This window comes from Ambystoma mexicanum, chromosome 10, assembly GCF_040938575.1.
Source record: "Ambystoma mexicanum isolate Mex_15411 chromosome 10, UKY_AmexF1_1, whole genome shotgun sequence".
Lineage (NCBI taxonomy): Eukaryota > Metazoa > Chordata > Amphibia > Caudata > Ambystomatidae > Ambystoma > Ambystoma mexicanum.
Window position 1 is genome coordinate 1122164949 of NC_090932.1, and position 12503 is coordinate 1122177451.

Consider the following 12503-nt stretch of genomic DNA (forward strand, 5'->3'; position numbering starts at 1 on the left):
GTCCCTGTTCCACCTCGATTTGTTTGTCCACTACCTACATTTCTGGCATATATTGTACGCCTGATTTGATTGATTTAGAATATTTCTAATGTGCACCAGACAGAATAATATATATATATTTTTTTTAGTTTGAATTCAATTGTTGTTTAACAATTTTTACAAAACGTGATTATTTCTCCCTTTTCCCAGTAAAGTTTCTTATGTTTTATTCCCAGTCGATCAATGTATTCCAGTTGTTATTGTCTCTTTAGCCTTTTGTCCTGTTTGTTGTTCCAGGCCAATACACTATAGGATCTTTGCTGTGGCCACTGCCAGGGGGATGGTATCCCGGTGATCAACCTCTGCCACCAGTGTTCTTCATCCCATATGTGTGCTGCTTCCAAGTGATGTTTTAAGTAGGCTTCTCTTGGCCATGTTGTTCCGGGGCATCTTAACACAAGATGTCGTATTGTTTCTTTCTGAGTAGCGTCCTTACAATAACGACATGAGTTGGAAGGGGATTGTCACCTTATGGCCAGAATCTCGTTTGTTTTTAGGACATTTAGCCGTGCTTTTAGATAGTTGGCACACAATGTCCTATCAGAGAATTTGATTAGGTATTTTGATGGGTGGTCCACTTTTTGCATGCTCGTGGCAGGCGTGAAGTTATTTTGTAGCTGGCAGCTGTTTCTGAGGTTTGGATCCAGTCCCAGATGTTATGTTTTCCCTTCACTTTTTCGGGGTGAAGTTTAGCTCTTCTTTTGAACTTCCCATATCTTGTTAAAGGTTCAAATTTTTGTTAGCCCAGTCCATTAGCATTCTGTTCCTTCCACTTTGCATTTCTTTTCTGATAATATCCAGCAGCTTCGAGCAGGGGGTTCTCCTAATATTGCTGTAAAACATCAGGCCGTTTAAGTCTATGATCCCTTTTAGCGATGTTAGTTCTTTTCTGATCGAGGTAATCGTTGTGCCATTTGGTAATTTCAAGATCTTGTGCCATTAGAGGCCTTCCAATTTATTCCAGATTCCCTCTGGCATTTGCAGAATTGCTTCCATTCCATATGATATCGTTGGAATAACCTTTGCCTTGTAGAAGTTCAACATTGGGAGAAGAGAACATCGGACACATTTTCTGTCTAGAGCCGCAGTTTGCGACGCTAGTGCAGTCATCTTGGAGTAGAGTACGTATTGTATCAGCGTTTCGACCGGACTCCTGTTTATTGTAACTCCAAAGTATTTGAAGTGTTTGACAGTTTCCAATTTCTCTTCTTTCAGGTGCCATAGCATCATTTCTGCCCTTTTGGTAGGCTTTTCCAAGGACACTCAAGGACTTTTGCTTTCAAAATGCTAATCAGCATGATGTTTGCATGTGTGCCCAGGCTTTTAACAAACCCTGGCTGAAATGGGTCGGCACAGCCTGCTGTTTTGATCCATGATGAAAATTTGTTGAGAAGTAGGGAGCCAAACAGCTTGCTTTCCACATCGAGCAGGGCCATCGGGCAGTAGTTTTTTGGGTCGTTGTTCTCTCCTTTTTTGAATATAGGGACAATGTTTGCCCTTTTCCATGAAGCCACTATGGCTCTCACAGTCATGCATCTCTCGATAATTTTGTTAATCAGCTCTGCCCACTCGGCTGTGTTGGCTTTTAGTTGGATGTTAGTAATCCCGTCTGTCCCCGGGGCTCTCAAGTTGTTTAGTTTATTGATCTTGGTCATGATCGTTTCTTTGTCATTTTCTGTCCCAGACCGATTCTTGGAGATTGGATCTGTTCTTTCCTTGTTGTTGGTTTGATGGAATAGCTCTCTGAAGTGCGTTGTCCAGGTGTTCGCACTCACACAGTTTTGTAGGTTGTTTTCTGCGGAGGATGAGATCACTTTGACCAGTGACCAGAAGTAATTTGCTTTTCTGTTGGAGAGAGTTCTCAGCATACTTTCTGAGTCTTTTTGGTACCATTTTTGTCAGTGATTCCAAAGTCAGTTTCAGTAGGTGATTCTGGCTTTTACTGCTTGGGCTTGATTGGTCTCTGAAGGACAGATTTTTGCATGCCTGATTACACGCCTCATCACTTTCCTCCTTTCCCTGGTTTCTGTTTTATAGACATGTAGGTGCTGTTGGGGGTGTTTGTTTAGCGTCATCCTTGGTTGTAGAAACGGATTAAGGAGTGGTTGGTAATCCGGGGCCAGCGAGAGCTTGTTTAGTGTCTTCTGGTCGCTCTGGGCTTTATAAGTTCTCATAATTGAACAGATCGCTTCCTTCGTTAATTTAAGGCAAAGGCCTTTGGAGGCACTCTCCAAGGGTATTCTCATTGTTTGTTGTCTGACTTTTGAAGTAGGCCAAGCGGCCATTAGGATGTTGTGGTCACTGTGTTGCGTTTCAATCACTTCAAAATTTGTAATGACAGAGAAAAGCTCCTTCGAGGCGTAGATGTAGTCTATGTTCCTTCAAGAGCCATATGTTTCCCCAGTCGGGATTGCCTTTTTGGTCTTGTTCATTAAGGAGTGTAAATTGTGGAGATCCCATGACTCCATTAGTTCAGCCCAGGCTACGCCACGCTTTCATGAGTCTGTATAGTGCCCGATGTTAGTGGTGATCTGATCCATTGATTTTCCGTTTTTGGCCTCTCTCGTTTGAAAGCAGATAGGATTCCAGTCTCCACATATGATTATGTGGCTTATGTTATGTGCTATGGTAGCCTCTTTGATAATGGCATCGATGGTATTAAGAAAAGAGTTTGCTGTAAATGCTTGTGGGTTCCAATAGACATTCATCGCCAGAAACAATTCTTTTGTGGGTTGCGCATTTTGAGGCTTGCAATAGGTCCATGAGAGCAGAGCTGCCTGTACGAAGGAGGTTGATGTTAGGACCTTCATCCTGTGTAAAGGGCCACCAGAGCGGACTGCCATCATAAGGCCTGAGGATGGTCTGCCTTTTAACCCCTTCGAGGCTGGCATTAGGCTGATTTCATAACCATCAAACTTGGGGTGTTGGTCAGCAAAGTTTCTTGCAAACATAGCAGGTCAAAGTCGCCCAAGTTGACATCCCCTGCCTTGGTGAGGTGTATAAAACCTCTGGTGTTCCAGGAGCCAAGTGTCAAGTGTTTTGTTGGATAGGTTTCCAAGTGGGTTGCTAAGGATGACAATGAGCCTGAAGGTGTTGATTGCTATTTACGATGGTTGCGCGTTAAGGCCACCGGGACCCACGCCCATCTCTTCAGTTCTTGATCTGAGAGTGCTTTTAAATGTGCTCTAACCGGAGGAACATATCTCTCCTTGTGATTCTCTTGTCTTAGCGTGAATTTAAGATTTGTGGTTGGGCCAAGGGGTTTGCGTTCATCAACTTTAAAATGATATTTGTTTGGCTGAGGATTACAAGGATACTTACTTTTTTCTTGCCACAGATCATTGTAGTGATCATTAGACTTGGGGCCTTCTTTTTTTGTTGCTGTAGATCTTTTTTGTTATGTGTTCTTCTTCTTGCTCAACTCTATAATGTCGAGTTGATGGAGATCTGTTTTGGTGGGAAGATCTTTGATGGTTATCTCTCGGAATCGGGATCGCCTAGATCTGTAATGACTAGAGCTTTGTTTGTCGGGTGGAGGAGTCATCCTATCCTTTTTAGGCGATTGGGTCAAGCTCTCTATTGCTCGTTCCTTTGCTGATGTTTCTCTAAAGTCATAACCCATTCGATGTGGTTTCCCAGCAGCTTTAATCAGCATGAGCTTGATGCTTGGCGATGTTAAATGTACGTAGATGCTATCAAGGTGACCGCTTCTGGCAAATTGAATGACCTTTAAATCCTCTCCTCTAAGGTTCTTCAAGTCCGATAAGTATTTCAGTAAGTCCATTACCATGTTTCTATTCAAGATTAGCCTGTCTTCCTTATTTAAGATCCGCTCCAGTTTCAGGGTCCTTGTAGCTCTGCTTTTGAGTGTGAACAGGGCACTCTCTCTAAGTGCTATGTCTTTGGTCGAGGTTTGCCTTTGCCTGCCCACTGGGTAGACTGCCTTTCTTGATTATTATAGTTGACTTTGTTGGTACGGTCTATTGTATTATGGCCGCTTACTCTTCTAGTTTTATCCTTGCTCTGCCGGGCCCTTTGTTCCTCTACGTTTAAGTTGGGCCGTTTGTTGGGTCTCTCGGCTCGTTTCAGGCAATCCTTGTTAATCGTCCTCAATTCGCAGTGAGTTCTTTTTGTGTTGGTTTGTTCTTCTTGCCTCGTTAGACTGTCACGTGAGGGTTCAGAAAGTTGGAGAACTTGTCTCCACTAGTGACAATTTGCTTCTCGGTTCGCACTGTGGTGGGTATCGTCAGTGAAACAAACTTTTTGTTTTCTGTCTTGCACAGATGGTAGGTCTGATTACGAATCTTCGATGGTGTACTGGCTAATCGCCATCAAGTTGTTTATAGCGTCTGAGTCTTCTTGCACTGTATTCGGTTCTTTGGCAATTGACTTTGGTGCTAATTAGTTCACTACCAAAAGTGAGCGTCTACCTTTTACCTGTTTCAGAGGTTCAAAGATTGGCGCTATGGCAGTATCCTGTCTGGCAGTTGTGTTTCCTTTGTGTTGATCTATACGTCTCGTTAACGATGAAGGTGGCGGTATCTTGGTATCACGTGGCCCTGATAGTTTCGGGTGCTTGTCGGGGAACATGGTCAAGATTTCTGTGTTTATTGAGGTTTTCTGAAGAAATACTTTCATTGACGAGCTGCTGGGTTTCTCGGCTAATGCTGACTCCTGTTTTTGTGACTGGTCGGTTTGTTCTGGGCCGGCGGGTCTTGGCCAGGCTTCTGAGGCCAGCGGGCCGGGTTCAGCTGTCATTCCAACTTGATCTATTTTTGGATTTTGTGGGTATCTTTTGTTTGGGTTCTCGTGGTTGCCACGCTTTTCTTGTTCTGAGGATTGGATTTGTGTAAGTCCATCATTTTGTCCCCCCACTGGTCCTTTTCTGTCATTGTACCTTGGTCTCTTGTGTTGGTTTTCCAGGCTTTGGTGGCCATTATGTAGCCTTCCAGGTGCGTGAGTTTGAAGTGCATTAAAGCCGTCATGGATGTGTGGTCTTTTTGATGTCTCTATTAATGACTTATATAATTTGCCAAACGGTGCTAGGGCTATTGTCACCATCTACATTATTGTGAAGATGTCCAGTTTTTTATTGGGTGAAGTGTTTTTGGCTGCATGCTCCGTCTCGATTGATCTTCGGGTTTGCAGTGGAGTTCGTGGCTGGCAATTAGGAAAAGCGGAAAAGTTGTTTCCGATGTTCTTCCCATTGCTCTATTGTTGGTTCAGTTTGCCCTTTATTGTTTGTGGCATTGAGATTTCCGGGAGCTTTCCTCTAGGTTCAAAAACTTTTTTTTCTCCCCGGTGAGCCAATTTCTGAGTTGTCATATCTAAGTGTTGTGGCTTGGGGAAGAGTCATTTGATTACTTAGCGGAGTGATTTCTTTCCTGCACGTCACTGCTTTTGGAGTTGAGGTGAGGTTGAAGCCCTGGGCTAATTTTATCTGTTTTATGAGATTTTATATCTCCAGTATAGTAGAGTCGTTCGGGGGCCCATTTAGGGCTTGCTTGGTCACGGTACTGGGTTTCCCAAAGTGCCATCTTACTGGGTTGGGAGATAGGTTCAGGTTTTCTTTGATATGAGCTTCTGCTTTTTCCTGGGAGATCTGGGCTTTCTGCTTTGCGGACGTCCCGTCTAATATATCGGGTTCAAACCCTTCTAAAATTTCAGCATCCGATATTTCAGTAGCTTGGGCAGAAATGTCTTTTTCCAGTTTGTTGAAGAATTTTTCAAGTGTGGTGTTTGTCATTTGTTTCACCAACCTTGGATTTAGATGTTTACCCATCTTTTCTATCATATGAATTGGTTTAGTTTTCCTGTGGTTTTTTTCTTCTTTCAAATTTTCCTCTACTTTCATAGTAGGTAGGCTCTTCTTTTTTGCATTGGTGTTGGGCGAACTCTGGAGCTGTTCCTGTTTAGTTGGTAGGTTTAGTGTGGCACAAGCATTCCATTCGTTTTCAGTTGAATTGGTTTGTCGGATAGGATGTGGCTCCTCATCCGGCGTGGTCTGTTTGGTTTTTAATTTAGACGTCCTGGGTGTCACGAGACTCATCGTGCCACTCTTCTCCCAAGATTGTTGTACTGTCACAAGCTGAGGTTGTAGCGAAGGAGCAAGGCAGTTTGCTGAGGTTTAGCTTTGGACTAGACAGATCCGTTCTCACTAATATCGGGTGAATTTCATTACTTATTTGCCAGAGCGTGGAGGGAGTTTGTTCAGATAGTGCTGCTCCCATTGATAATGAGATGTTGCTGGGATTGCCTTTGGGGTCAGGGAGCATTGAATCACTGAGCGCTCCTGAATTTAGTTTTGGGTTCAAATACAGACCCCGCTTACAGAGAGGGGCACCCGCATCCTCTTCCTCCACTACTTTGACCGGCCCGTTCCGAGGGTTACCTGAGGCGGCTGTTTCCACATTCACTCCCTCCATTGACACCTCCTCCCGCGGCGCAGGCTCCGTCAAAAGCTCAGTCGAAGGCGGAGTCTGCATTTCCGCTGCTACCTGCTCCAGGGTCAGCAGGGCCTCAGAGTCACTCTGCCCCTCGGACGGCATAGGAGGTTCTTCCCCTACCTCCCTCGCCCCCCCGGCATCGGACAAGATGCTGCCACACCCCTACAGCTGTGGCCAAGGATGCGGGTGCAGCCAAGGACCCAGGCAACCAGGCAAAGGGCGGCATGGGGATCCAAGCAGCTGTGAGCTTGTTTGTGAGTTTATTTGTGGGGTGCCACAGTGGTGATCGCAATGGTGGGATTGGGGGGGAGTCATTAAGAGCGCAGGGTGCGCTGTATATTATCAATGAACAGTTTTGCTCACCTTCTTGAGCGTGAGACTGTGGGGATTTTCTCACCCTGAGTACTGTTGGTACAATGGTCTCCTGTCTTTCTACTTTTAGCTGACAACCGCTCCTGAGTTGTCTGGCATCTTTGTCTGTTGGCCTATGGTCTACCAACCTATGGTCTACCGGCTCAGCCATCGCTTCAGGGCTTCAAGGATTCAAGGCTGCAGGACTGCTTACCTCTGCTCAGCTCCGCGGCCAGGTGGGGCTTTTAAAAGTCCAGCCCACCGAAAGAGAGTCACTGTGGAAAGACTCCAGAAACCTGGTGTGCAGACTGCAGGACTGCTCACCTCTGCTCAGCTTCGTGGCCGCTCTGCGGCCAGGTAGGGCTTTTAAAAGTCCAGCCCACCGAAAGAGAGTCAATGTGGAAAGACTCCAGAAACCTGGTGTGCAGACTGCAGGACTGCTCACCTCTGCTCAGCTCCGTAGACTATATCTGGGCGCAGATGACAATATCGTAAGAAGATTTGCAGTGTGTAAATCACGTGAACATATTTTAAAAAGGACTATCTATCTAAAAAGGAACGTTTTCAACTTCTTTCTAAACAGTCCCAAAGAGTTACATTCCCTAATTTCTAGGGGAAGCTTGTTCTAAAACCTGGAGCCAAACACTCCAAATCACCTGGCCCCCTTGGAGACCAGATTGGAGCGAGGAACACAAACCAACAGTTTGTCTTTGGAGCGCAGCTCCCCTATTTGGGTAGTACCGAACGATCTTATCACAAAGATACTCCGGAGCAAGTCCATTCAGACTATAGGTCCGACTGGCCACTTTGAATTTTATCCTGTCTTCTACCCATAACCAGTGAAGGGATTTTCGTAGAGCGGATACGTGAACCTTCTTCCTAAGATGTCCAATCAACCTCACTGCTGCGTTCTGGGCCTTCTGACTTATTTTGCTGGGATCCCTGCCATTAGACTGTTGCAGTAGTCAAGGTGGGTATTGGTCATGGCCCCCACCACTACAGCATGATCCTCCTCCGGGATAAATGAAAGTACATCCCTCAATGTTGGTAGTGCATGGTATACTGGCTTCACCTTAGCCCCCAACTAAGCTTCACTACCAAGATTTGCGTGCCATATACAGCCAAGATCTTTGTTTTTTTTCAACATGCTGGAGTTGTTCACCCAAAATCAAGGGGGGCATTGTCTGTCTTTCAATATGTCATTTTTCCCTTGGGGCCAAACCGGAGCTGATTACACGCATCCATCTGTTGATATCATTCATACATGAATTGAGTTTCTCAAAAACGTTGTCAATGTTTCTTGTCTCAATGAACATCTGTCAATGCCTCTTACTATAATTCCTGCATGTTTCATCATGCTCACTTGCGCACCTGAAGCAGCCCTGTGTACCATCAGGCGATACTGGGTGAGATTGCGTACTCACACTACATGTCTCCCGTGTGTTTATTCTCATGTCAAGTAGCCACACGCACCACTAGGTGAGTCTTTAAAACATTGTGTACTCATACCTATTGTGTATCTAGCCTGTTGGCACACTTGAAGTGAAAATTTCTGCCTTCCGGGAATTCAATGTGGTCTATTTATCAACTTTTTATTTTATTGCGCATTTGTATAGTGCTTTACACAACAGAATTGTGTTTTAAAGCACCACAATGCTAGATGGGAACAGAACATGGGAAATAATAACAATGGCAAAAAAGTAATATACTGTTGTTGTCCTACTAGGCCTTGTGGCATTTGCCTGTGCAAGTGCATTGTGGAGAAGTGTTGGTGAAGGGGGTGGAAGGAGGAGCAGAGGTGTGGGCAAGTGCTGGAGGAGGCCCCGGGAGGGAAGTGCTGATGGGAGCCAAGGAGGAGAACCTCTGGCTCAGTGCTAGAACAGGCGGCTCTCAAGGGTGGTATGTGGAGCTATCCAGCAGGGCGCCGCAGGACAGTGAAGTGGGATGGAGGGGTGCTGGTATTGACTGGGAGGATGGTCCTGGGATCCTGTGACATTCATGATGATCAGGCCACCGTTCACAGCGGCAGTGGGGTGATTATCGGTGAAGCGAAAGAGGGATGATGCAAAAAAGAGGGCCCTGTGGATGATGTAGAGGGTCTTCAATTCGATCCTTGCAGCCACTGAGAGGCAGCACAGAGATTTTAGGGTTGGAGAGATGCAGTACCTGGACTTGAGGGCAAGGATAAGTCTTACAGCCCTATTCTGGATTAGCTGGAGGGAGCGAAGGAAGGAAAGAGGGAGATTGAGAAAGAGGCTATTGCAGTAGCCCAGCATGGAGAGGACCAGAGCTCCAGATACATTGACCTTCTAGGGGAAGGTGGGAAAAGGAAGAATGCTTATGAGGAGGCGGAGCTGGAAGTGGTAAGGTCTATGATGTGAGGGGTGAGGGAGAGAGCAGAGTCGAAGATGACCCTGAGCTTTTGTGCCTCACATGATGGTTGGGGTAAAGGGCCCAAACAAGGTGGCCAGAGGGTAGGAGGAAAAGAGGGCACAGGTGTCCCGTTGAGGGAATTAGGAACATAGGCCTTTGTTCGATTACAATCGGAATGTGCTCATCTGGGATGCCATTCTTTTTACCACTTTCCATGGCCCTTTCAGAAAATGTTTATTTTAGGAGGAACGCACCTCCACTTTGCACAGATTGAAAAAACGTGTATTGGTCATACTTATTGCCTCTGCATCGCCATATCTACGGATGACATTCCATGCAGTAACCTATGCTTACATGATTGGAAATATGCATCAAAGTTTAGAACAATGGGCCAAATGTCTGCACAATAATTGTCAAGTGCACTGAGTGTCTTTAGCTCAGTTGTTCGTGGGTGGTCCCCATAGACACAAGTACCATCAAGCGCACAACCACAACTTCTTCTCATGTATCGCGTAACATAAATGGTAAATAAATGGGATCTACCATGTACATGCAAACCAAACCAGGTCAATGGCGAGTGGTGAGTTGCAAGCAAATGGTCAAAGAAGGCTAATGCAGTAGGGGTACTACGTACAAACATTAGCACCCCTATGACTTCTGCCTGGTGAGATTGCTTGATTAATACCAACCACACAACTAATAGCTATTGTTCCATTGATCCTTGTGTGAATTGTATTTATTTTCATTTCTTTTTTGGGATGTTTATAATGAGTCTATTCAACTAATGGTGTTTCAAGGCACCACAAGACCGACAGGGCGGGGTTGTTTGGGACAAGGGAGAAAGATAACAATAGCTGTCCTATCTACTAGGTCATTTGATATTTGGATAGTGCAAGTGCATTGACAAGAAGTGCGAGGAAGAGGTGTGGGTGTGAGTGCCGGTTGGCTAAATGCAGGGTGCTAGTGTGGGTAGGTAAGTGCAGGGTAAAGAGGAGAGTGTGCAGGTGAAAGGGTGGGAAGGTGGAGCAGGGAGGGAGACGGCAACAGGGGCTAGGCGACTGCTGAAGCCATGAGCACAAGCGCCAGAGATTGCATGCGTTGCAGGGGGTGAGGGTCAACCAGAGGGGCCCATTCTGATAGACAAGAGCACTTCCCATCTGGTGCCACTATTAATGGTCAACAAAAAGAAATGGGAGAGGACAGTGACCATGTGGATAGTTCAAATGTCCAGAGAGGGAGTGTCAAAGAGAATGTCTGTGACCATCTGCCTGCAAGCAGCATTGACGTTGGTGTCAGCTTTGGGTAGGCCGGGCAGCGATTATTCTGTATTCACGATTAATTTGAACAATGTCAATATTGCATCTTCCTTCTGTTGCATTGCAAATATTCAAAGATGCGATTGCATTATTTACAGATGATTTTTGTTTTGTTGTAATGAACATTTTGATACAGACTTAAAAAAAAATTGGGAACCGAAAAGCATATGTCTCAAGAATTTCAATCCAAACGTTTCCATGATTTTGAAATAAGGGCACATACCTCAGATAATCACATTGACATTTTAGGTTTTAATATATATACAATGACAGAGGAAAAGCAATATAAAGAAAGGAAAGGCAAAATTAAACCATTTATGCATATTTAACACGATTACCTAGCAAAAAATAAATAAAAATATATTATTGAACATTAACATTGCACGTGTTATACCATTACATAATTTCTTTCATGGATACAGTGTCCAAACATTGGGTAACATATTGAAACTTGCTTGTGAGAAATGTGTGAAGACAGCTATGAATCATTTAAATCTGGAAGTTAACCTCTCAACAAGTTCAAGTTTTGGAGGACAAGCCTCTTTTGCAATATTGTGTGGCATAGTCTGGGCCCTGGAAACAAAATCTGGAGCCATTCCTTGCGTATGTATGGCCAACCCACTCAGTGTCAGATTCAAAATCCATTTCCTGGAATATTGGCTTGGTCATCCACTGTTTGCTTCATTTTGTAAACACCATATGGTAACGGAGCCTCCCGAAAAGTTCCTGCCGTTCTTGCTTGTCCCTCCCAACGTTCTCATTGTGCGCAAGTACAGCCCGTCTTGTTCTGGCCCCATACCCTCTATGCCGAAATGCAAACTTTTTGGCCTGTACTTTAGGCACAGATTATTGAACACCCCCAAACTCCAGTGTGGCAGAGTTCGGTGAGTCCCTTCAGGTCTCTTGAAAGCGCTTTATCGTACACTGTTTTCTCCAGTGCTGCGTGAGGAGGGGAACCTGACACCAACCACTTCTTCTTAAGCTCCTACTCCTTAGTCAGAGGTCCATGTCCACATTTGTGGAAATGTTCATTTTCTGTCCAAGAGTGTATGTTGGAACAATGGTGATTCAATGAACACCATTTTTCAAGTAGAATCTCTACAGATCCATTACAAGTTTCTGAGTTCCACCAAAGATTGTTGTTGATAGACTGAGACCACTTTAAAATGATTTCTGAGACCTTTTTCTACCAGCAGCTGTAATTTTTTAGAAATTGATTTTGTAACGTGCCATACATCAAATTGATGCTGTATGTGTGGGAACTGCTCTTGCATGGCCTTTTCTATTCCAACGTGCTTGTCAGTGGCTATCAGGTGTATTTGCACTCCCCTGGATTCCAGATGTTCAAATGATTTAATGAAACCAGGTTTCTACATGGCAGCAGACGATTTACATTCAGACACTTGCACGATTGAACTAATGTTTTTTTTACTTTCCATGTCTTGAAAGTGGTAAGTGCAGTATTTAGCAGAAAATCCTTGACTGTCACACTGTCCACCGCCAGCAAGCATGGCCCTTTGCCACTGAGTGTACTGTCAATTGATATCTGTTTGAGTTTCCAGGCCTGGCTAATAGCGTGGAACAAGAAATCCTTCTGATACTTAATAGTGTTTTAGTAAGGAACTCAAGTCCCACAAATTGACAGAAACTTGAGATTTTACCGAATGTTGATCCACTGAACCACAAAGCAGATGAACAAAGTACTTTTCCAGCAGGCACTTTCCAAGTATAGGTTGTGCTGACAATGAAAATGTGTTATGGTGGTGGGAACAGCTTGCCTGGATTTTCCAGTTGGTGCCTTTAACTGCACGAGTAAAATTCACCAATGGCCACCCACATATCCTCCTATGTACTTGCAGTACTGTGGTTTGTGATTCGACGGTGGTGGACAACTCCCCCAAAGTAGGAATCCTGAAGTCACGATCATGAGCAGATTTGTCAATGAATTGCGAAGATGCTTCCGTTATTTGGGGCTGTT